This window comes from Typopeltis vanoorti, chromosome 13 (assembly GCF_054136105.1).
Source record: "Typopeltis vanoorti isolate ZY-2024b chromosome 13, IOZ_Tvanoo_1.0, whole genome shotgun sequence".
Classification (NCBI taxonomy): Eukaryota; Metazoa; Arthropoda; class Arachnida; order Uropygi; family Thelyphonidae; genus Typopeltis; species Typopeltis vanoorti.
This window is the reverse complement of record NC_143561.1, coordinates 101,118,163-101,145,278: the sequence shown is the minus strand read 5'-3', so window position 1 is coordinate 101,145,278 and position 27,116 is coordinate 101,118,163. Positions and strand designations below refer to the sequence as shown.

Below are 27,116 nucleotides of genomic sequence, written 5' to 3'. Positions count from 1 at the left end.
GATTCCATTTATGTCTTCTTCGGCATACTGCGACAGTTTAGCGTGCTCAGTGGTCTTCCCACCAACACCGAAAAAACAAGAATCAAAATTTATGGAAATTTTGGCCTTGCCAGTCTTCCGTATTTGAAACCCACACCCGGCTCCTTAACAATTCTAGGCATTCCCTTCCTCGCAACTCCGGTGCTACAAACATCAAAGTTAATTGAATCTTGTCGCGAAAACTCACCCCTTTCAACCCCAACTACCTTTCATTCGAAGGTAGATCGACTGTGATTAAGACAATCCTGAAACCAATGCTGCTACACACACTATCAACCCAACAAACATCACAAACACACAAGACAACGCCATCTACAGACATATCGCAAACTTCTGGAACAACAGAAAACACGAGGTACGCAGGGCCTTTCTCCATCTTCCCCCCACACACAAGGGGGGGGTTCTCCCTGCCAATCCTCAAATACTGCCACTTAACCAACGCAGCTCAAACCATACGGAAAGCACTCGCATCGAATCACCCTTCTGGCAACCTCATTAGATACTTTATAGGATATTTCCTACCGTACTTTGGGACCACTGGCCACGCCGGACCATGTGCGGAGACGGTGCCGGAGTGGTACTCTACAATCAGCAAGCTGTTTAAAAAACTGACAACGGATGGAGTCCGAGTACTTCAGCTTAGCCCAAGCAAGCTGTACTGGAAAATATTCGACACATTTGGCTGGGAAAAGCCAGATCTGGGCACGAACGAAGAGGTGCACTTTACGAACATAAAAAACAGTTGGGGACAACCCTTTCACCGGGACTTAGCTTGGAGAATTGCCTACAGCAGACTCCCGGTGAAACTTGTGAAATCCGCCTACAGCTCGCGACCATGTACTCCCTTCTGCGACGTCTGTGGCGCGGTAGAAACTGTCGGACGCCTCTTCTATCACTGCCCGCCAGTACAGCGTGTTTGGCGTAGACTGGCCCAGGTGCTTGAGATCCCGGTGCTCACACACGCTGAAGTAGTCCTGCTACAGTTCCCCCCCCCCCGATAACCAAAAAAAGGAAATACCTGATTTTCCTAATAAATGTGATCAAACATCACATCTGGAAAATCAGGAAAAAACACCTTCTCACTGAGGAGGACCGCATTTATCTCCGTATTAGGAAATGTTTCTCCCTATCTCCGCCGTTTCCTGGAGCAAGAAAGGTACCGGCTAGGCGAAGACAGGTTCCTGAGGAGATGGTGCGGCCCACCAACCATCTGCAAGATCATACGGGGAGGGGAATACAGGTGTGTGTGCACTTATAACCGTTTCGTGTTGTAGGTGTGGGAGCGCTTTCGTACCCTCCCCCAAACCAACATCCATGTTATAGATTTCTATCCAGTTTTCTATTCCCAGTTTAAGGCTTCTGTCCCTAGGTCTGGGTTGACCTGAACAAACCCGGACTGCGAAGGCCAACACCGAGGTGGCCCCAAGCCCTTTTCAGGGCGGGGTCTTCCGGGCCAGGTCATCTCCCTTCTTATTCCTGGTTATACAGTTCTGGGTTTGCTCGGCAAACCCATTCCTCTCTAGAAATGTTTTCCGCATAGTCCTAAAATATATTCACTCCTGTTAAATTTGCTTAGTCTCTTTGTTTTTCCTTTTTAGGATTTTTCCTTTTTAAAAGTGAAAAATCAACGACCGTTGATTTTTCACTTTTAAAACAGGGCAGCTGAGGCCTCTTTTACCTACTCTACTACTATGCACTCTATCTTTATTTCCTCTCCTACTATCTGCTGAATCTCAGCCTATCTTACTCTACAGGCCGATGATGAAGATTTGTTGAACTCACAATTAATTGACAACATCCGTTTTCTTGATTAAGGAGAAGATGTCTTTTTTGATGAGGGTTGAATTTAGTGATTTATAGTAAATCATGTATATCATATATAGTTTTGCTTAAACTGTGATAGTTCCAAGAAGTTGTTTTTAGTATTATTAGAGGAAAACATTAGTGAATTCTCAGGTAAGCCAATGAATTTGAGTGAAATTAATTCCGATGATTTCATTTAAACACTAGATAGGAAAATGGCATTAAAACTGCTGAAAAATTTGTTGAAAGAAGTCGAGTGGCCGGGTTTCCTGAACCTGTATTCCATGACAGGAAATGACAAGAAAGGAGAAGAAAAATTAGATTTGGTGAGTTCCTCACCATCAGATTATAAATAGGTACATGTGCGCAATACAGCTGAAACTCACAGGGATGACGGGAAGGAAGAAGACGTCCCCATTACGGACTCCTCTACCTCTCCCAAAGAGAAGGTATCTCCGAATATCCTAAGGGAAAAGCACAAATGGACGACTCTAAGGTCCAATATGAAAGATCTGCACATAACGTACACAGGGGCTAAAAATATGGATGATGGCAAAAAAATCTAGCCCGCCACAATGGAAGATTATCGTAAACCAACTAAAACGATGGATGGTCTGGGTATGCAATATCACACATTTTCCCTCAGCTCTGTTCTGAAAAAAACCTAAAGGTGGTGCTCCGAGGAGTGTCAGAGGACATCACAGATCATCGCAGAGATAGCAGCAGATCTCTGCTACCACCAGTTAAGGCTAGTAGAATGTTACGAGTTGACAAGAGATTGATGCCACTAGTTCTTGTGGAGATTCAAAACTCCATTAAAAATATTTATGATCTAACAACAATCTGTGGGCTCAAGATCACACCCGAACCTTTGAGGAAAAAAGCTTCATCGGGCCAGCGTCACAGGTGGTCCTGCACAAAAACTTTATAAAGCTGACTATAAATGCCTAAAACGTGGTGAAGGTTACTCCACTAACACCTATACCAAGTCCAAAACCACCCTGGCCAAATGAAGACGCCTTTAGCCAGCCAATTATAGAGGATATATTTACTATCCAAAAACAAGAGGATAGTTACTCAGTCCACATCTCTTTCTCGCATTCAGTTATCGGAGGTTTCGGTTCTCCAGTCTCACGAAGCTCAACATAAGAAAGCAGAATCTTTACAACCGCAGGCAAAGGTTTTAAAGAGTGTGAATAACCACCGTCAGGGCAGAACCTATGTCGAAGTGGCTCTCCCGGTGAAAGTAACGCACGAGGATCAAGTCCAATCACAATCACATCCAAATCTGAATGTACTCATTACAACTTCTCTTGCTAACATGCTGAGATTTTAGTAAATCCAACCCATCACTGACTTTTACAAAAAGATTCCTTCAACAAACATATTCTATTCTAACAGCACTCTCAAATGCTTAAAAATAAACTTTTCCCGGATTCACTACAGAGTGTAGCTTGGAATGCCAACGGCCTAACTAGCAAGATCTTAGAACTCCAAGAATTCTCACGGAGATATCACCCAGATATTATTTTAATAAATGAAACCAACTAAAACCCGCAGATAATCCTAAACTGAGAGGATACCTGATCCACAGAAATGACAAACTACATTACAGAGGCAATGGCACTGCCATCTTTATCAAAAACTACATTAAACACGCCGAAATGAAGCCTTTTGGCTCTTTATTTTAGAAAATACATTAAACATAATTCATTAACCAAATCCCCAACCAATAATCTAGAGATGACAGGCATTGAAATTCACACAAAAACAGCTGGTCAACTTAAAATCGATGATGCCTACAACTCACCTGCAAGAATGCTATTTTCAGATTTAGATGCCATCCTTGGCATTAGGGAGTCCATCATCACCTCCAGGGATCTGAATTCCAAACATCCATCTTGGAATAGCCAATCTATCAATAAGAACGGCCGCAACCTTTTCAGTTACACTGGATTTAACTACGCTATATTGACAGAGACAACTCATCACAGTCGACTAGCGCAGCTGACATCCTAGATATTGCAATTCTTCAGAATATTCAATACCAGTACTCCGAACATTAAATGAACTATCGTCAGACCATAATCCCATTTTACTTCATCTAGGAAAACAAGAACAACTGTCTCCCCCGCCTCTCTCTCTCTCTCTCTCTCTCTCTCTCTCTCTCTCTCTCACACACACACACACACACTCTTTCATAGCTTGAGAAAAATTATCTAAAGTACTGCCGGAATATATTGGCCTTGTTCCCTGTATAAGATCAAAGGAAGAAGTTGAAATAGCAATAAAAAATCTCACAAATCAAATAAATAAAGCTATATCAGCAGTCACCACAACTACAGCTGCCCTCAAGCCCAATCTTCTTCCAGAAGATATCATGAATTTAACAAGAGAGAAAAACAAAGCAAGGAAAAGATATCATAACACATGCGCTCCTGAAAATAAAACAAAACAAAACAAAATCCTTAATAAACTCAACAGCTCACTCAGAGAAGCTCTCAAAAATCACAGAAATTAACAGTGGAAAAACAAGTTATTATCTAATTACCCTTGAAGATCATTCTGTCTGGAAGCGCTTCAAAAATCTCAGAAACAACGTAAATCTCTCCCTCCTCTCCAATCAGATCAGGGTTTAGTGCACACTGATGCTAAAAAAGCAGAAGCTATAGCGAGGAATTTGGAAAAGCAATGCAGTCCCGCATATAAAAATATAAGTATCAATCATATATATAAGGTTCATCGCCAAGTTAGATGCACACTAAAATAAATTGACAATAATCCCATCCCGATTATGCCTACTTCAGCAGCGGATATTTTGGGCATTTCCGCTGCTGAAGTCAAGCATTTCAAGAATAAAAAAGTCCAGGTCCGGCCGGCATCACAAACAAAGTTATCAAACTATTACCCCGCAAAGCTATTGTACATTTTGCTATCATTATAAATTCAAAACTTAGAATGCAATGTTTTCACTACTCTTGGAAAATTGCTGACGTTGTCCCAGTTTATAAGCCGGGCAAGGATCCACATCTAACTCAAAATTATCCTCCCATTAGCTTGCTATCAAATCTACGAAAAAGTACTTTAAAAAATCATCCTCTCCAGACTCCAAGTTTCATTAGACAATCTAAAAATCATCCCACAAGAACAATTTGGCTTTCGTCGAAATCATAGCACCATCCAACAAATTCATAGGCTGATTGAACACATCACCATGGGATTCAATCGGAAACAACACACTGGTGCTGTATTCCTTGACTTCGCAAAGGCTTTTGACAAAATTTGATACCATGGACTGCTCTATAAACTTATCATCTATAACATACTGTTGAAGATGATTCAATTAATTAAATCATTTCTCACAAATAGAAAGATGAAAATCAAGATAAATAATACAGTTTCAATTCAAAGTCGAGTTTTGGCTGGAGTTCCTCAAGGATCCTTATTGGCCCCGATTCTATTCTCTCTCTACATGCAGATACTCCACATAATCACGTGTCGTTTATTATGGCCCTTTATGCAAATGACACGGCAGTTTTAGCCAGATCACGTCATCCGAACCTTGTAACCAAAAAACTTTACGATAGCATTTTTAAACAAGAAGAATAGTTTTCGGACTGGAGAATGCAGGTAAACCCTCGGAAAAGTGCAGTCATACTCTTCACTAGAAGATTAGCACCTCCCAAAGGGAACATCGTTCTGTTTAATACCAAGCTTGGAGCCAAACCGCTAATGATAATATACTTAAATTACAACGAGTACAAAACAAATATTTACGAATGATTATAAATGCTCCATGATTGGTCAGAAATGTTCCGATTCATCGGGACACAAATATCCAATATATCTCCTCATGCTTACGCTCTCTAGCAGTGAAATTCTTCGTGAAAACGACTACACACATGTACTTGTTAAAGATACCAAGCTATTTTAAACCTGGTTTTTACTCCATTTCCCAAGTAAGCAAATAGACAAATAAGTCAAGTTTGCGCCTGCACGTAATACAAGTCTAAGTGACCCGTAAAGTAGTACAAGTCGAGGCAACTCGTGGTAAAGTCGAAATAAGCTCTGATCACTATTCTTAATATTTATTCTTAATGCAAAGCCCATCTCCTTGAGGAGATGTATGATGCTATGCATTAAAGATAATGGGCCACTACCAAGACCGGTTTCGACCTTTATTGAGGTCTCATCAGTGGGAGCCAGGCTTAGAAATACCAAGGTTAAGTAATATAGAGCTTATTTGCAAAGCCCATCTCCTCAAGGAGATGGGCTTTGCATTATGGGTAAATATTAAGATAGTGATCAGAGCTTAATTCGACTTTACCACGAGTTGCCTCGACTTGTACTGCTTTACAGGTCACTTAGACTTGCATTACGTGCAGGCGCAAACTTGACTTATTTGTCTGTTTGCTTACTTGGGAAATGGAGTAAAAACCAGGTTTAAAATAGCTTGGTATCTTTAACATTTATTATACCCAAGGTAAAAACTTTCTACATACTATGTACATATATACACTATATATATATAATTAATTAATAGTAAGTCATCATATATATAATTGTGTGTGTGTGTATATATATATATATATATATATATATATATATATATATATATATATATATATATACAATTATATATATATATATATAGATATCTATTTATTTATTATTATCTATTTATTATAGATAGATTATATATGTAAAAGATATATATATATATATATATATATATACAATTATATTAATCATTATATAACTAATCACAATAATTTCATGGAAAATTTTACATGAAAATATAACGGTAAGCTTTAAAATATTTATTTGTTAAAAATAATTTTAAGTTTTATAACTTAAAAATTTTAAGTTTTTTTTAAGAATGTTTTTTTTAACTTTATTTATAGTCCTTATAAGGACTGGCTTAAAGGGGCGAAGCAAGAATGTTTTTCCTCTTCTCCGTTATCTGTAGAGGACTTGTTATTGAGCCATTAAAGCTCTGATCATGGCAGGAGGGTAACAGCAATGGCCGAGCCTCAGTTACAACTTCACTGGCTACAGCATTGTCATCCATTACCTTACAAGGATATTAATCATGGACACTTAAACTTTATTTCTTGTTTCTTATTACAGTAAGAAATATCCCATTACTGGCTTAAAGGGGCGAAGCAAGAATGCTTTTCATCTTCCCCGTTATCTGTCTGTAGAAGACAGTGTAGTGATAAGGTGTTATTGCGCTATTAAAGCTCTGATGATGGCAGGAAGGTAACAGCAATAGTTGAGCCTTCATTGGGTACAGCATTGCCATCCATTACCTCCAATGTATTAATCACCGCATCTCATGGTCGATCGAATCTTTTTCTAATGTAGTGCTCTACTTTATACTTTATTTGAATATAACAACAACAACGTTACTGGCTTGCTGGGTGAAGCATAAAATGCTTTTTATTTTCCCCTTTATCTGTGTGGAGAAGCTTGATGGGGGAGGTTGTGAGACTTATGCTCGCACTTTGTGAATTGTGGAGTTAGCTCTGTTCTGCTGAAAGTAGGATTGCCTTGGGTCTTTTGTGTTTTTGATAGTCATGTTCACTATAACTGGAAGCTTGTCTGATTAGTGGATTGGGATGAGAATGTGCCTTGCTGGAGAACTTTTCCGCATGGTCATGAAGGAGAGAACGGATGTCAGGGGTTCCGGTTTCTCTGTGGATCTGCGTGTTTCTGACGAACCATGGGGCATCTAAGATCATCCGCAGGCATTTGTTTTGTATCCTCTGTAGTTTCTGGATGTTAGATTTGGATGTGTGACTCCATGCCGGGGAATATTTGAATATCCAAAATATTCAAATTTGAATATTAAAAATATTAAAAATATATTTAAGGATTAAAATTTCTTTTAAAATTAATTTTAAAAATTTCTGCAGTTAAAAAGAATGAAATATATTATAACATAAAATATTATAGATCCATTAATATTTTATAGCCAAACATAGAAAAACATAAAAGTAACAAAATTTAATAGAGTTTATGGGAATATAACATTCGGCATCGGAGTTGCTTTGGTTTGCAATACAAGTCGATACAAGCAAACCAAGCTCTAGCAGAAACCCGTATGTTTACTTTTTATTAGTGCTTAAATTAACCCGATAGCTTGTTTTGAACGTTATGTTCTCATCAGAGACCAGACAGAAACCTAAAACAAAAAGTGCAAAAATGTATATAAAATATCGATGAATCCATAATATTCTCAATTTTGTCATCATAATTATTTCAAATTGAAGCGTTTAGGCTTTATATTTTGGTGATGGAAATAAATATATATTTTATTATATTATTAACAGGGATATGCTGTGATAGCAGATGTAATTCGTTTGTGTCTATCTTCCTACAAAACTATGAAAGCGAAATTTGAAACTGTTTATCCGGAAGTAGAAATGAAAGACAAGACGCGTGGGTTGCAAAGGGTTATGCACGCGAACGCTGCCGCGTAAAGGGTATTGTACTGCACTGAAAGTAGGCCACAAAGATCATATCTGAAGTCGGGATTGGAAGCGTCACAAAGAAGTCATTTTTCTGAAGGGCGGGTGTCGCAAAATTTATTTAGCACTCGGAGCGTTTACGGAGTTGAAAACACTGCGGTTACTACGGCAACGGTGAGACTCGTCATTGACCGATGCTGTTTGTATGTGCTCAGGTCGTTGGCTGACAAATCGGACTTGATTGTATTGAGCAAGAGGACTTCAAATTGATTATTAATGTCAGCATTTCTGTCGTTCGGTGGAAAAATCAATCCCACAAGCGTGTTTATGTGAGGAATTGTAAATTAAGTTCTGAGATAATTTAATTTTTGAATTTTGATCGATTTCACGACGTGAATAATTGATGACTGTGAATAATTTGAATAATCCTAAGAATACGAAATTTAATTTATTGCAAAAAATTAGAATGAGAAATTAAGATAATTCATTTAAAATATCAAAATATATCTACAAGTCTTATAAAATATAATGGAAAACTATAAATATATAAAAATTAAATTAAATTAGAACAAAAATTGAATAAAATTAATAAAATAGAAAAAAAATTATTAGCACACCTACAATATTAATATACTATAGATTTACAAAATAAAAACGCTTTGTTAGGTTTACAAAATAAAAACGCTTTGTTTATGGCGTCGGCGAAGAATACGTCGCCGACGCCATAAACAAAGCCTCGATAAAAACAAATACGCTGTCTTTATACTTCTTGACTTAACCGAAGCTTTTGATACACTTGAACATGACATACCATTGACCAAGCTATATTCAATCGGAATAAGAGGAACACTGCATACCTGGTTCAGGAACTATCTTTCAAACAGAACACAAGTAACAAAAATAGGCACATATTACAGCCGGGGTATGCAAATAAAACATGGTGTCCCACAAGGCGCCATATTATCACCTACTGTACTCAACATATACATTAACGGTGTTCATAACCTGGCCACACGAAGTCAAATATATCAGTACGCAGATGACACCGCGCGCTACTAGCAGTCCACACAGACATCAGCACGGCTCTCGCCAAAACACAAGATCTAAATGAAATCACAACATACTTCTGCCAAAATGCAATTCTAATCAACGGCACGAAAACACAGATGTTGATAATACACAACCCGAAAATCATGCGCCCCGCACCACTATCGATACACTGTCATACATACCGCTGCATTAACAACAAAAAACCTACCAATGTCCCGAAATCAAACGCGTAACACACGCAAAATACCTTGGCTTTTACATAGCCTGCCATCTTAAATGGACAAAAGCATAGAATACCTAGATACTAAGCTCCGCATCATTGCAGCAAAACTCTTCCAAGTAAAAGACATGATTCCATCTAAAATTAAAAAAAAAAAAAAAAAAAAAAAAAAACCTCTTATATCACGATATTTGCGAAAATTGTGTCAATAGTGATTTGGACACCTTATATACAACAGCCAATATCCGAACCATTTATGGCAATACACAGAATCCTGAGCATTAAAAATCTGAAACACTACATAATGGTACTAAGGAATTACTTCAACATCACCTATCGTAACAACAGAGACACATACTACATAACGCGACCCACAACAACTCTTTACATCCCTAGACCCTTCCACAACTCATACGGTTCTTTTGTGAGATCACATCAGATACCCACCCAACTCAATAACATATCAAGAAATTTAAAACACATAGACAACTACAGAACATTAAAACACGAACTCTGGAAAATATACCAACACAGCTAATATAGCAGTAACACTTATATACACATCACAAATCACCAGCATCCAATGCCTACATCCCATAAATAAACAGTAACAACAACATAAATAGTGAAGGCTAATCCCACTCTCTTCATAAAAGCTAACCCTAGCTCGAAGTAGGTGGGATTAGCCCGTCTCATTCAACTAGTCTTCATAATCGTAGACTGTAAATTATTGCAATGTATTTGTCAATACGGTGTATAATAATAAATGATGATACGGATATGAAAAAAATGATGTGTATTTAATTCAAAGAAAAAATATTAAAAAGAAATAAGGTACTCTAAACTGTAGGGAATTTTGTACAGAACAGAAAATGTAATATTTCTTAATTGTATATATCATTGTGTATATGTAGAAAGTATTTTTACCTTGGGTATAAATATGTTAAAGATACCAAGCAATTTTAAACCTGGTTTTACTCCATTTCCCAAGTAAGCCCAGGGTAAATACCCAAGGTAAAAATACTTTCTACATTTATATCTCCTCCAGAGATTTTTATTTAATAAGGTTAAAACACCTTATGGTAACTTGTTTTGGTAAAATACTTACAAGCTCTGCATTACTAAATTCTTGGTATTTCTAGCCTAGCTCCCACTGATGAGGCCTCAATAAAGGTCGAAACCGGTCTGGGTAGTGGCCCCTTGCCTTTAATACAAAACATCATACATCCCCTTCTTGGAGATGTGTTTTGGCATTAAAGGTAAATATTAAGATTAGTGATGGGAGCTTGTTCCACCTTTACCACGAGTTGCCCTGATCTTGCACTACCTGTGGGATCAGTTAGACTTGCATCAATTGCAGGCGCAAACTTGACTTTTAGTCTGTTTGCTTACTTGGGAAATGGAGTAAAACCAGGTTTAAAATTGCTTGGTATATAGTGTAAAATGCAAACAAAATCTATAATAATCATCATTGTTAATATTATAATAATATACAGTATGTTGTAAACAATTATTATTATTACAGCAATCCCTCGATTAATGCGCCTAATGTTCTTTAAAACAGGCGCATTAATCGAAAACGCACTAATCGAATATAATAACCTATGGGGAAATGTATAATTCGTTTCTCAGATTTCTTTTCTGACCCTTAATATTTTTATAAAAGAATTAGGGTATGTCTCAGAGCCTAGTTAAAGGAAAACCACGAAGCTGAAAAACTATGAAACATATTCAGAATATAAATTTATCATTCTGCTTCTTAACAAAAAATTGAGCTAACGTAGTTTGGCGGCCATTTTGTTTATTTTTTTTCTTACAACTGACGGTATGGCCCTATTGCCTCTTCTGCAAATTTTACTGGTTCTCTCTTCACCAGAGAATCTCTAAGAATTGCTGCCTAGAAACTTCGATTGTACGAAAACTATTTTCAAATTGTTTCTGTGAAAAAAACCTCTTTGGGCTTGTCAGTGATTAAAGTTTCTTCATATTCTTCAGGATCTTCCCGCTGTGCATCTAAATTTATAGGTCGGAATCACTCAACTTCTCAGAATGAGATTTAATTAATTAGATTAATTTCAAAAGCCTCTAAAATCATTTGCACAATGTTTCCATCAATTCGCTTCCAAAAAAAGGTCGGTTTCATCGATATTAAATATTTGTTGATCACAATAGCCTCCTTCTTACACAATTTTCTTCAAAATCTCTGGATATCTACTTATCTGCACTTGCAGCTTCGCCTGCGATTAGAACATTATGTAGGCTATTTCTCTTTTTGAAACGCTCAAATCACCAAGTACTAACGTGGAATTCTTCTGCTTTTCTATCATTGATAGCCCTTTCTTTCCAGGTTACAAAGCGACAATGCTTTTGATTTAATAAGGCTAGTGTTTAGCGGGATCCGTTTTTGGTTACAATCTTCGATCCATGTAAAAAGAAGTCTCTCTAATTCAATCATTACAATACTTTGATTTTCAGTGCATGCATGATGAACTTCAAGCAGCCTTACCTTTCTCTTTGTATTCAGCAGTTGATTCACCCATTTTTGTGTTCTTGTCCTATCTTTGCTCTGGACTCACCTTGTTCATTTTTCTTTATTATTTCAAGTTTTTCTTTCAATCAGATTACTTTTCGAATCATTTTCACACTTCTGTTTTTTGCTCACTAATTCTTTTACTCATGATTAAAGGTTAGAAAATATTTTAAAATATTGCACGAGATATGATCAGCAAAATGATATATAAAGAAGACGACATAAATTTTGGCGGTAAATTTGGAACATAGTGTACATGGAAATAGTGTAGTATGCCATTAAAAAAAAACTCTATAAAATGTTTCAAATCGGTAACTAAATTATTTCATCCTGGTGAGTGATTTTTTAAAATAGTTAGCCATAAAAAAATGTGCAGATCGAAAATTTTTAAAATCTGAAACATTTATTTTTAAGATGTATATAGGCGCACTAATCGAATTTTAGAGGCGCACTAATCGAATTTGGGTATTGAAAAAAAAATGACGCACTAATCGGGGGCGCATTAATCGAGGGATTGCTGTATTTAAAAAATATTATGAACGTGCAAGTATCGCGTTATGCATAATTGTATAACGCGAAATTGTGTTCGTGTTATGTATTATAAATATTATATATAAATAAGAAAGTTTGACTGATTGGTTATATTAAAAAATATTATTTACTATATGTTTGTACTAAACATAAAATATGATGTGTTAATTGTACATATCGTACATATTCTGTATGATAATATTTTGTCAAACTTTGAAGGGAAAAAAAAGTAAACTTCAGCATGCAATCATATTTCTTTGCGTAACTTGCAATACAACAGTAAATTATTATTGTGGTATTATTATTATTACTAATAATACATGAAGTATGCTGTTATATCAATTGCACATTATGCATATTATAATGGTATTAATTAGAATCTGTTCGTTAGTTATATGAAAGGAAATGTAGTATCATTGCTGATATTTTACATTATGTGTATGTAATTTATCTGTGACATAATAAAAATTATTATTATTAAAAAAATTCAGCAGTTTTTGACTTTAACTTCAGCAGTTAAAAATCAACGACATATCGAAGCTGATATTTAATATGAAGATGGAATATGAGCTTGACAAATACAACGACAGGTTTCAAAATATGACCTATATCATACCATATTACTGACTTTTTTTGGCTAGATGGGTGAAGCAAGAAAGCTTTTCATATTCCCCTTTTTTGTAGAAGAAAATGTATGGATGGGATGTTATTGAGCTATAAGTTCTATTCATGGCGGGATGACGGCAATAGCCGAGCCTTAGTTAAAACTTCATTGGCTACTGAATAAGTAAAGCCATCTCTAAAAATTAGGACGATCCCTAGACCTTTTTCCACAGTGGTCGAAAGACCGTCCAACTCAGCGTTGGCTTCCCCACCACCGAGCAGAACGGCTGATATTCCATTCCAGGGAAAAGCATCCACCGACACAACCCCTCACCGGAGACTCAAAATGCTCTCTCAGGGCAAATCCCCCGAAATCTAAGATTCCCTCACTGGGAGCAAAATTTCGGAAGAAACCCAAGAGAGCGAAACTCAACGTCCAAGGGTAACTGCAATGCCCGAGCCTCAGTTAAAATTTCATTGGGTACAGCATTGCCATCTTTAAAGGTAAAGCCGTCTCTAAAATTTCGGACGATCCCTAGGCCACTCAATCGTGGGCGAAAGACCGTCCATCTCAGCGTTGGTTCCAATCAGTGATGGCCTTCCACCCACACACCACCATCTACCAGAACCGCTCATATTCCGAAGAAAGCATTCACCGACAAAGCCCCTCAGCGGGCCGTGCCAGAGAACACGTTCCCCGGAGACTCAAATTGCTCCCTTAAGACAAAAACCTTAAGAGAGCGAACTCTCGAATCTCAGCGCCCAAGGGGGTAACAGCAACAGCCGAACCTCAGTTAAACTTCATTGGTATAGCATTTCCATCCATTATCCTCTGGATGATTCTCATCCCTCATATCACATTACTAACTATCCGAAAAGAAATTAGTAATATTTCTATTATTGTATTTTTATACAGGTGCTTTAAAAATTATCCAAATAAAATAAATTTTTGAAATTTTAAAATAAATTTAAATTTTTTTATTAATACTTATATGAACACACACACACACACACACACACACACACACACACACACACACACACACACACACACACACACACACACACACACAATTATATATATATATGAATTATGCTTTGGGTGTTTAAATATTTTGCAATAAATTATATCAACTGTAGAATAGGTTTATACACCAAATACCTGAACATATCAACTGTGGGAAAAAAGTGAATCCATTTTTCATTTTTCTTTGCTTTTCTTCTTTCTTCCTTTTGTTTCGTTCAGATTCCGTCACTTCTGTTTAAAAGCAGAATCAGTTTTTTTCCCTTTTAGTTATATCTCTCTTTCCTTCCATCTTCGTTCATTTCTATCATTATCTTCCTCTGTTTTTTATACACTTCTATGCCCATTATATTTTTCTTGCTTTCTACCTCGCACTTTCTTTTATTATCTTTCTTTCACTCTCATTTGTTTTCTTCGTTTTTTCTCTTTTCTATATTCTTCTTCTTTTCATTTTTCTTACCTTCTCTCTCTCTCTCTCTCTCTCTCTCTCTCTCTCTCTCTCTATATATATATATATATATATATATATATATATATATATATATATATATATATATATATATATATCTTTCTTTTTACTTTATTTATCTGATTCTCTATTTAAAATATCTTCTTTTCCCTCTTCTTTCTTTTTTGCTGCTCTCTCTCACTCACTCGCTTTCTCTCTACTCATCTATGACACAATCGGAAGATGCGCAGAACTTTTATTTTTGTTATTTGGACAGAAGCACAGTGCTAACTGCTTTCAGATGAACTAAATGACTTAGAACTGTTATCTATCGGAAATTGTGACTTTTGCGAAACAAACAAAGAAGCTGGTTGTCGAACTCCCTCACGCAAGACTTAAATGCATTTGTCTCGTGGCTTTTAATGCTTCAACCTTAATTCCTCTCTCTGTCTCTCTGCAAGTTCGGCTTCTTAAATGCCTCTGATCAATCGCTAAGCCTAAAATTTAAATTAAAATAAATAAAAATAGATTCCCATCGCCCATAAATACCCGTTTGTAGGTGTGCATCAAATGATGAAGAAAGAGCAAATATCCCATGCCTTCTTGCACCATCTTTCGCTTCTGCAGGATATCAAAGTTCAGCTAATCGCCTTTTCTATTTAAGCATTTAGGCCCCAAGCAAAACCACACGTGTATTCCTTAATGTAATCTCTCCCCCACCCTACCCCGCTTGAAGCACTTACCGCTAAGAGACGATCCCGGCGACTACAGCACGTGCTCCTCAAGGACCAGCGTCATCTGTTGAGGTAGGAGAGCCAAGTGGTAGCAGCAGTGCGCTTAACGATATCAACAGTTAGATTAAAACCACTGTTCGCCGTAGTTCGGCGTCTCACGCTGTAGCCGTGTTCGATGGGCGAGTCCACTGATGCTTAAACAGGAGGGGGAAAGAACTCAGGGGTTTCCTCACTAACAATGCACTGTTGTGTTTAGTTGTCTGATGTTTATACCTTTATAAGTAAGTCGATTTTACTTTTTTCTAGAAGTGACAGGGTTTAAAATGCCTTTACTCTTTCTTGGAAGAAGAGCGAATCTATTTTGCACTCTTTTTTTTTCTGTCTCTTTTATCTTGATCTTCCTGTTCCTTTTCTGCTTCTCCATCCTTCTATCCTCCTTCTCTTTTATTCTTCATCTTTTATTCTCTTGCAGCAGGATTCACTCTCTTTTATATATTATCTTTCTTTTGTTTTCCTAGACTTTTCTAGTTCTTTTCTCTCTCTCTTATCTTTCTATTTCCATTCCTAGCTTTTCGTCTCTCTAATCTATTTCTTTTCCTGTCTTTCCATTTTTCTCTAGCGTGTCTTCTGCCTCCATTTCCTCAAAGCTAGTATTTAAATTCTCTTCATTTTCTCTTTTCCTCATTAATCTTTTTCTCGTCTATCCATCCTGCCCATTTTCCTGTTTATTGAATATCTTCCTTTTAATTCCGTCGTTTTTTTCAATAAATCCTCTCTCTTTCTCTCTCTGTTCTTGTTCCACGTATCTTTTCTCCATTTTTTCCCTTTCTATATATCCAAAATGTCCGGTAGTTTTATTTTATACTTCAAAATCGTATTCCTGACACAATTTCCACACAAAAGAAATGGATCCCCCCATCTCAATGGTTACAGAGCTATGGATATCTGAAGCATAGCTGGACTTGAAGAAACTCATTATTTGTTTGCAAAAAAAAAAAGTATTGTTCACTTTAATAAATATTCAGTATGGACCCCCTCAGGACCTCGAAACGAAGACAGCCTTTCGAATCAAAAGAGCTACATTTGAATTGCATCTTAGACGCCAAACAACCTTTAAAAAGGGGCTTGTTATATCAAGGGGAGTTAGCCAGTCTTCTATGGCGATGGTAGAGTTCCCTCTCTTGAAAACAAGGGATTTTCCTCAAAACTGTCAAGCAAAGATGCACAAAATTTATATTCCAAATATTCCAATGGACTGGAATAATTAGTCCCGTAAACTAATTACTTTACCTACTAAATTACGCTTAAGAAAACTTGGAGGTCATGGGTCTCAACGTCCCAAAAAGACCAAAGAAAATGTAGAAGAATATGCTCACTTTCAGTCCTGATGCTTTTTTGAATTTTCGACAATGAAGACCGCATCTTACGAAAAAATGCGAACTTTCCAGGATAAAAATTAACTCAAGTGATTCATCTATGCATATACGCTTTGCATGTAATTCGACGCATAGAAAAATAACAAACCAGGATCCGCTGAGAGTGGTGGGTTATTATGAAATAATAACCTATACGTCACGAAATTGTTCATTTAGATTCTACATGATGCTTCTTGTGAAATGTCACGCTTCCCTGATGTTAATGATATCTTTATTTTTTAGTGAAACATCTAATTATGTTTGCAGAGACATGTTCTCTAAGAAAATCGACAGTTTATTTTGAAAGGAGGAGAACAGAGTAAATGTCATCCGCCGTAGTGTGCGGGAAGATGTATGACTCAATCAACTGTAGATCAGTTGATTATCTACAATAACGCCATACTAGCATTTATAGAAAAACGATGCCAAAACTAACTGACTTCTCTTGTTTAGTATGAATTGCCATAATCCCTTTACTGTTTCCAGTATTGACTCTATTGAGAATGAACCGTGTCTCCTTGGTGAACAAAGCAGAGCGATAGAAGAGGGGGTATATGCAAGGTCGGTGATAAAATCGCTTTCCATTGGCTAGAAATTCTACTATTGATCTTGCGTATATCTCATTTTATACCAAAGAAACTAACTAAGGTACTAGCATCTTTTATTAGTGATGTTCAGAACATCAAGATCCTCAATAGAACATCAAGATGATAGAAATATTTTTTGACTAACAAAACACCTGATTGTGTTGTGTGATTTGAATAAAGTTTACTCTTCGTTTCTAATCTATGGCATTATTTAATTCTAATAAGCATTAGTCAGTGCACAAAATGCATCTTCACTAAAAAAAAAATACAACGTTCGTGCCGTTTTCATTAACACTGAGACTAATGCGAGTCTGACAACATTAGTTTGAAGTGCGCATGCGTGTTGGCTTTTCTGTAAACATGACCATTCCTGATTCTATATAATGTATTTCAAATGCCCATAGCTCCGTAACCAGGGAATTGAGCCCTGTCCATATGGTTTTTCAGAAACCAGGAGCCTCAGAAATGAGATCTTCAAGTACTGATGTAAGATCGTTCGACATCCTAAAATATACACTGATAGTTCAGCATATACTGCCAGGGATGCAACAAGACCCAGGAAACAGAATTGCAAAGAATACATCACTAGAGAAATAATAGATTTTCACTTTTCTACAGAAATTTACCATAATATCTATTTTATAACATTTACTGGGAAAACTAACTAAAATAGTAGGATCTGTAATCTCAAACGCAGCTAAACGTGGAGTAACATTATTTTGATGCTAATGAAAATAAAGGATTTTTGCAACACTCTGGTATCTAATAATTTTTGATACATTGTGCACTTTTAGTCTCTCTCTCTCTCTCTCTCTCTCTTTCTCTCTCTCTCTCTCTCTCTCTCTCTCTCTCACACACACACACACACACACTTTTTCATTATGCAGTTGGAATATGACTATCATTTTTTCCAATGTCATTATTGTTATCTATTGCTTAATACCCTTTCTATATCCACATCCCTTGAATCATTCAAAATTTGTCTCTCTCTCTCTCTCATTAGATCCCCAACAGCACATTCTATGAAATCCATAATTTATCTCTTTGCAGTCAGCTAATGTATGTTTACCCTACAACTTGCCTCTAATAGCCACTGACATGAAAAATTTCATTAAAATATGCAGATATGAGCAAGCAGGGAAATTATCCGATGGAGAATACTTCAAGCAAATGTAAACAAAACTTCCTATTAATTTTCGCCCTTACTGAACTCTGGCATCCATTATTCAGATGTTATACGCAAATAACTCCGAATATTCATATAGACCAGAGCTAATGAAAATGAACAAATGAATGTAGGGACTCCACCTTTTTCTCTTATTATTAAATATTCAAAGACTATAACATATTATTATGGGTTGAATAATAAGCCAATGTTGACAGTAATGTATTGAATGTTATTTATTATAGCTATTTTGCGAAACCACTTATGCTATTTCGACCTAAAATCCTCCTAATTTTTTACCATTATATTCATTACTATCGAGTATGTTTAGTAATAATGTGTCAGCACCTATTATGATCTGTTTGTCTGTCTGTCTGTCCAACTTCATTAATTTTTCTTGTATGTGAGTAATCAGTGACGTCACTTGGAAATACGATGGTCGCTTTCATTTATAACAATTGTATGAATATTCCTTTTAAAATAAATAAATTTATTCTTTTTAACATGGTTGAACATGTTTGTTATAAAAAAGATGCACTTGTATGATATATTCAAGTCGTCAGTGTACTTGAAATAAAGATAACTACTAAATTCAAAAATAAATAAATAAATAATAACTGCTCAACAATTTAATTGACAATGTTATTTAATAATTATAACTTATTCGTCACTTTAATTTTATTATTATTTATATAAATAAAACAATTATAACTTATTATTTATTATTATTTATATAAATAAAACAATTATAACTTATTACTTATTCTTAATTCAATTATTATTACTATTAATTATCAATAAATAACAACAATTACGATTTATCATTTACCAATATTTAATTATTATCACTACTAACTATTTAAAAATAAAAATGGTAATAACTCATTTTTTTATTTATTTATCAATATTTATCAATAAATATATTATTATTAAAATTTAATTAATTATTATTAAAACATAATATATAATTAAAATTTTTATTAACGATGAAATAAATATGTAGTAAAGAGAAATAATCTTAATAAATTTTAGCTTGTTGGTTTATTACATTGAAGTGAATGAAATCAATTATTTATCCAATCCACAATAGGATACCAAGAACAGCTTTTTCCTGAAGATATATGTGTCGCCATTGGCTCATTTGTACAACAAAACAATTCTGTAGATTCACTGCTTACTCTACAACCTTGGAATGTATGCATAGTTCGTCTAAGGAATTTAAAAGCAATCGATGTACGGAGATAAACTATATTAAGAAACAATTTTTCCTTTTTTAACGTTTCGTAAAATATTTCATTTACAGTTGTACAAAATCGAACGCCTATTCGCTTACGAATAACTAATATTATCTGCTTGATTATAATAATAAATAGCATTCCCAGATCACACAAACACAAACAATACAGGAAATAATATATTAGCTTTCCTTCGATATGAGCAGCTATTTTAACTCTTCTAGTGAGTATTTAGAAAGAATATACAGAAAAATATTTAAAAACATATATAAATTGAAATATAATATTTTAGTAATTAAACAAATTCTCCATAACTTTTTATAATCCAGAGTATAATTATAAAATTATATTTCACAGTTAATTATTTTATGTATAAAATTATACAAAAAATTTGTGTTTCAGAGACATGTTGGGGTGGAAGGAGGTGGAGTTAAATCAATCGACCGTGAGATGCGGTGATTGATTCATTCAATCCAATACCCTTGGAGGGTAATGGATGGCAATGCTGTAGCTAATGAAGTTCTAACTGAGGCTCGGCTATTGCTGTTAACCTCCTGCCATGATCAGAGCTTTAATAATAGCTCAATAACCTTATCCCTACACTGTCCGCTACAGATAACGGGGAATATGAAAAGCATTCTTGCTTCGCCCCTTTAAGCCAGTCCTTATAAGGACTTGTTGGGGTTGTGTTACTTGCTTAGTAACATATTACAGTTAATTTGTTTGCCCTGTGTTACTTGCTTAGTAAAATAATAACTTCTATTCTTCATAATTTTAAGCAGATAAGAGCAACTACCAGGTTTATTTGTTTTAAACCAGTGAGGAAATAATAATTATTGCCATAATATAATATAATATTTTATAATTTTTTAAAAAAGTAACAATATTAATCCTTTAAATCAGGGGTCGGCAACCAGCGGCCCGAATGTGAATTATTTAAATAATACATTTTATAATATGAATAAATTAAAAATAATTTTATACTTATACTTCGGGATTTTGCCGTGCAATTTGGCGCGAGTCAACCGTGTGAGTCATCACGAATAGGGATAACAAAGGCGACTTTATCCGATGACAACGGGGTTTTGGCGCACTTTTGCAGTAGCGTTCCCTGGTTCGTATTTTAATATAATTCAATAACATTAACTATTATTTTCAGAGGATATATATTTGTTAAAAATAATTTCAAAAATGGGTTCAAGAAAACGTAAAATTGCAGATGAAGGAAGAAAGTTTAATGATGAATGGAACAGCAAGTACTTCTTTATTGAAAATTGGGATAAGCCCATTTGTCTTATTTGCATAAAAGTGTTGCTGTTAAGAAAGAATATAATATTAGACGTCATTGTCGTACTTTATCGTGTAATCTCGTAATTTTAATCTTTCTATTTTTTTAAAAGATTGATATAATAAAAATTGATAACTTACGTATTTGTTTCATTCACTATTTTCTCTTAATTAAACGCTTGCGGCCCGATTATTAAAAATAAAAGTTGAATGTGGCCCGCGAGTCTGAAAAGGTTGCCGACTCCTGCTTTAAATGAATCATATGAATAATCTAAACTTTACATATAATTATATTTTCACACCAATAGTGTAATTATATTTAATTTATATAAAGTTTTATTTGAAGTACATTTAATTTATCTGATTGGTGAATGAGTTTCTCTTGGACTTTTGACGAGATCAGATGTGTTATTTTAGATTGAGCCTGATTAGATTTTATACAAGAGTTTTTAGGGAATCCATATTGCACTGGTGCTGACACAGTTTGATTCCTACTGTCTCTCCCTCTGCATGAAAACTGCACGAGGTCTGTTGGCCACGTAGGCCCCACCCACGACGAAGACCAGTGGTGGATTTATGTTTTTTTAGGGAGGTAGGTTTTCACTCTGTGGACAAGTGAATTCTCGACACTCCTTCCCCATTTATTAGGGTACTTTAAACTTTGATTTTCTGGTAGACACATTTGTGTGTCTACGGGACTTTTCTGGAAGATTGAAAGATCTTTGATATTCTTGTCAGTAGACTCTCTAACGTCTACAGGATTATTCACAGACACCGGAATATTCTGCAACAATATACGGTGAACAAAAATGGACAACATAAAAGACATCAAGGACGCCATTCAAAATCTAAACAGAGATCTCACACTTGACGTTCTTAAATTTACCTTAAAGAAATTTGAGGCGAAATATCCCGGCTTCCTGAATATCAGGAAGTGTCCACATCTACCTGTGTCACTTCAGGTGATGTGGACACTGAAGGGGACTTCACACCTGTTCCACCACCACCAAAGGCTCGGCGACAATACGATTGTTCTTAGGAGGAACAATCAAACAAAAGACGAAGAACATCTGAAGATGATATGGAAGAGGATGTAGCAACACATGATACCCAAGACAGAAACGTAAAGGTCCCTCCAGTTATCCTCTGGAGACAAAGAGAAGTGCACCTCAGTCTTAAGGTCCCTAGGAAAACAAAATATCAACTTCTCCAGGGCAAGAAATACTGATGAGGGTGTAAAGATTCACCCTACTACTTTTCAGATTATCGTAAGATGACGAAAATGCTGGACAACTCCAAGTTGTCCTTTCACACCTTCGCACTAGCAAGCTAGAAAAATCTTAAAGTGGTACTTAGAGGAGTTTCCGAGGGCATCACAACTGATAAGATCACTGCCGACCTCATCAGCCAAGGACTGGCCCCAATCAAAGTCAGCAGAATGCTGAAATCTGACAAAAGATCAACGCCGCTGGTGTTGGTCGAAATCAGCAACACACATAAAAGGATATATGAAGTGAGAGATATTTGCATGCTCAAAATTACAACCGAGCCTCTAAGGAAGAAGGCTTCGGCAGGTCAATGCCATAGATGCCAAAAATTCAGGCACGTCCAAAAGTTGTGCAGAGCTGCCTACAGATGCCTAAAATGTGGACACGGACCTGCACCAAGCCAAGATCTACATCTACCTGCTGTGCTAACTGTAGAGGACCACATCTTTTTCATCCAAAAAATCGTGGGTCAGCAAGAGTGAACCTTGCTCCCCCATGTAAGGACACCATAAGCAACCAAGCAAGTCGCTCTCCTGTTTGAAATATCTCATATTCAGCAGAACAGGAAGGCACGCGACCTTCATTCATGACCAAAATATACCCAGAGGCGGCACGAACTCAGATTCCTTCATCTCAAGAGCAAACAAGCTCCAACTTAAAATCAGTTCTAACAGCTTCACTTGCCACCATGCTGCAGGAATTCAGCAAAGCAAGCCCCGCATCATCTTCCAGAAAGAGATTCTATCTAGAAACCCTTTATCCAATGTATAAAAAATTCAAACCAAACTCACTCATGATAATAGCATGGAATGCTAATGGTCTGTTAAACAATATCCTCGAAATGCAAGAGTTCACTCACAGATACAATCCTGATATAGTCTTAATTAATGAAACACATCTCAAGCCAGCTAATAACTCTAAATAACAGGGCTTCGGGATGTATAAAACAGACTTACCGCCTGTGGAGGAGGCACAGCCGTATACATCAAAAATTATTTAAGCCATAACGTCCTGACCAACTCATAAACCAAGAACCTTGAGATAACAGATATTGAAGTTCATACTAACAATACCGGCAGTATCAAAATCTACGCCGCATACAACCCACCTAGCATCCCGCTGTTGACATCTGATTTGGATTCCATTCTCGGCCCTACTGACTCCATTATTATAGCTGGAGATTTCAATGCCAAACACACAGCTTGGTTCAGCTCCACAATGAACAATAAAGGTCGTACACTAAACAATTACTCAACCCCAAACTCAATAGTTATAGCCGGACCTACAGAGCCCACTCATCACAGCCCAGATGGAAGCTCAGATGTACTTGACATAGTCATCCTCAGAAACACTAGATACAAGTATCAGCCGGAAACACTAAATGAACTGTCTTTCGACCACAACCCCATCCCGCTTAAGCTAGGTACGCTCGAGAAACTCACTCCTCCGCATTCATTTTTACCTTGGGACAAACTCTCTAGAATTCTCTCAGAGCACATCGTCCCAGTTCCTGTTATTCACAATACAAAGGAGATAGATTTAGCTGTAAAAACCTTGTAAATAAGTAAAATCAAAAAAGCAATAAACTCAGTTACCCAAACTACAGTTTTTCACCCGATCATGGATCTAATAAGAGAAAAAAACAAAGCTCTCAAAAGATACCACAACATAAGAACCCCACAAGATAAAACAATACTGAACAGATTAAATCGGCAAGTCTGCGAAGCTCTTCAAAAGCACCGAAACCATGATTGGAAAACCAAATTGACTAATCAAAACCCAGAGGACAACTCTATCTGGAAATTCTTGAGATCTCTTCGCACTAAAAGGCAACTCCAATACAGGCCAAGAAGGGTGTAGCCTATACTGACAAAAAATAAGTTGAAGCTCTAATAGACAACTTGGAAACACAATGTAACCCCTCTTATGAAAATTTAAACATCAACCTTATCTACAAAATTCACCGCCGTGTCAAGCAAGAGCAAGTCTTAAGACAACAAAAGGACAACTCAGAACCTATCACACCTGCTTCTCCAGAAGAAATAATAAGTATTATACGCCAACTGAACAACAAAAAGGCTCCTAGCCCAGATGGCATCATCAACAGAATAATCAGATTAACCCAGAAAACTGCCGACATCATCCCTATCAAAACGATTGGAAAGAACCCCCAACTCCCAGAAAGCTACAGACCTATCAGTCTTCTACCCTGTCTTGGTAAGGTCGATGAAAAAGTTATACTCACAAGGCTTCAATCCGAAACGGACAAGTTATAATCTCCAAACGAGCAATTTGCATTCCGCAAAGACCATAATACTGTACAACAGATGCATAGACTGGTTGAGCAAATCTCAAAAGGCTACAATTGGAATCTCCATAAAGCTGCAGTCTTCATAGATGTTGCAAAGGCTTTTGACAAGGTGTGGCATCAGGACCTGCTTTATAAACGCAAATAATTCAACCTACCAATTAAGCTAATAAAAATAATCGATGCATACCTCAGAGACAGATTTATGCAAGTCAAAATAAATGAAATCGAATCAACTAGACGCAAAATCCTGGCTGGTGTGCCTCAGGGTCTGCACACCAGAAAAGTGGCTGATGGACTGGAGGATTCAAGTAACTCTCCCAAAAAGTTCAGCTATAATGTTTGCCAAAAAGAAGGTCCAGAGAAAGAAGGACATACACCTATTAGGAGTCAAGATTCCATGGCAGACTGAACTTAAATACCTAGGCGTGATACTTGACAAAAAACTTAAATTCAACAATCATATAAAGCACATTGGCTCAAAGACATCTAGAGCAATCGCGCAATTCTACCCAATGATCAACAGAAGAAGCAAGCCGGATGTCCGTAGCAAACTGCTTATATATAAGATGGTAATACGCCCAGTCATGACTTGCTTGGAGCCATACCTCGAATACAAATATTCAAAAACTGCAGAGGATACAGAACAAATGCCTGAGGATGATTCCGAATGCCCCATGGTTCATAAGAAACGCCCAGATTTACAGAGAAGTCAACATTCCTTATATATATATTTTCTCCTTTCTCCACGATCTAGCAGAAAAGTTCTTCATCAAGGCAAGTAATCATCCAAACCCGCTGATCAAACAAGCTTCGGACTACAGTGAAGCGGAATACTACAAATATAAAAGACCCTAATCAATCTTATGCCCAGCTGAAAGCAGTTAATCTAAATGCCCTCACAGGGCGAGCCTAGAGCTCAATAATCACCTCACTCAAAGTACCTCCACCCTCACGGACAAAGGGGAATATGAAAAGCATTAGTGCTTCACCCATCAAACTAGCAATGTTCTGCGTGTTCTGCATTTAATTTATTTGAATTTGGGAGAGCGATTATTGTTAGTCATTAATTGAGTGATTGATTTTATGAATTGTGAAAATAGTGATAACACGAATACAATTGTGGTGGATAAAATCCATTTTTTATTGTGGATATGCGATTTATATCGTGATGGTGTAATTAGTTTTTGCATGATTAAATTGTGAATTATATTATAAGCGGTGCTACTCAGACAATTGCAGGTAAGGAAAATTTTCTGATCTCTACAAACAACAACGCTATTAGACATGGAAAAACTACTAGATGAAACGAAATTCGAAGACGTATATCGGGAGTTCACCAGATTAGGGGAAGTACTTAATAACAATTGGCTAGGAAATATAAAGCTCTATGAGACATCCCCCCCCCTACACACACACACACGCGCACACACAATCGTCACAGAAGGCAGTCTGGAAGACCGAAACCACGAGAACGAGACAACATTAGATAACAGGGCTCAGACCAAATCCCAAAATTCCAAACCAATGCCCACCTTATATCGGATACAGAGGACGCAGAAAAGGAATTCCAAATAATCAAAAAGAAAAAAAAAGGAAAATCTCCGTTACCAAAGGCACACAAAACAGTGGAAATGGAGACTGATAATGATACCACCTCAACGGAAAGATTACCCCCCCCCCCCCAATCATCCTAAGAGATAAAAATCATTGGACATCCGTAGTCACTTCACTCCGAACATTGGAAATAACATTTACGAAAGCCACCAACACGGAAGAAGGAATTCGCATCCAACCAAAAACCTCCACCGATTACAGGGAACTAACCAAATTCCTTGATGACAGCAACCTACCCTACCACACATTCCATTCAGCAGTGAGAAGAACCTTAAAGTATTGCTCAGAGGGGTAACCGAAACAATAACAAAAGAAGTTACATCACACTTTCAAAACAGAGGACTGGATTCGGACCTGTTAAAGTCAGCCGCATGCATAGAGTCAAAAAAAAAACACTATAACTCCTAATCCTGGTAGAAATCATCAAAAACCTGAAACACATTTACGATCTCCGAACTATCTGCCAGTTAGTCATAAAGACTGTATCATTAAAACACAAGTCAATAACGACGCTATGTTATCGCTGCCTATGTTATCGCGACGCTATGTTATTGCAAAACAGATTACCGACGCGTTAAATGCGGTGGCAAACATGAAACGACTGAATACTAAAAACCATGCGCACAACAAGTAAAGTGTGCGAACTGTGGAGGACCACACTCCGCAAACTACAGGGGATGTACAGCATTCCCACAAAACCAAAAGACTGAACCCCAAATCAGAGGTTGAGTCTTCACAAGAACATAGAACCACCATGCAAGCCACGACCTCCACAACAA

At 36.6% G+C, this 27,116-nt stretch overlaps 1 protein-coding gene across 2 annotated transcripts in view; it reads right to left on the bottom strand.

Annotated features, from left to right (window-relative positions):
• SK (small conductance calcium-activated potassium channel) overlaps positions 1-27,116 on the bottom strand; it is a 384,830-nt gene that overhangs the window by 218,638 nt on the left and 139,076 nt on the right. The window contains exon 1 of one of the 2 annotated variants that reach the window (XM_090402305.1): positions 15,465-15,558. The exons of the other annotated variant lie outside the window; for it this stretch is intronic. The gene's annotated coding sequence lies outside the window, so the exon portion shown is untranslated. Of the gene's footprint in view, positions 1-15,464; positions 15,559-27,116 lie in introns of those variants that run through there. 2 annotated transcript variants of the gene reach the window in all.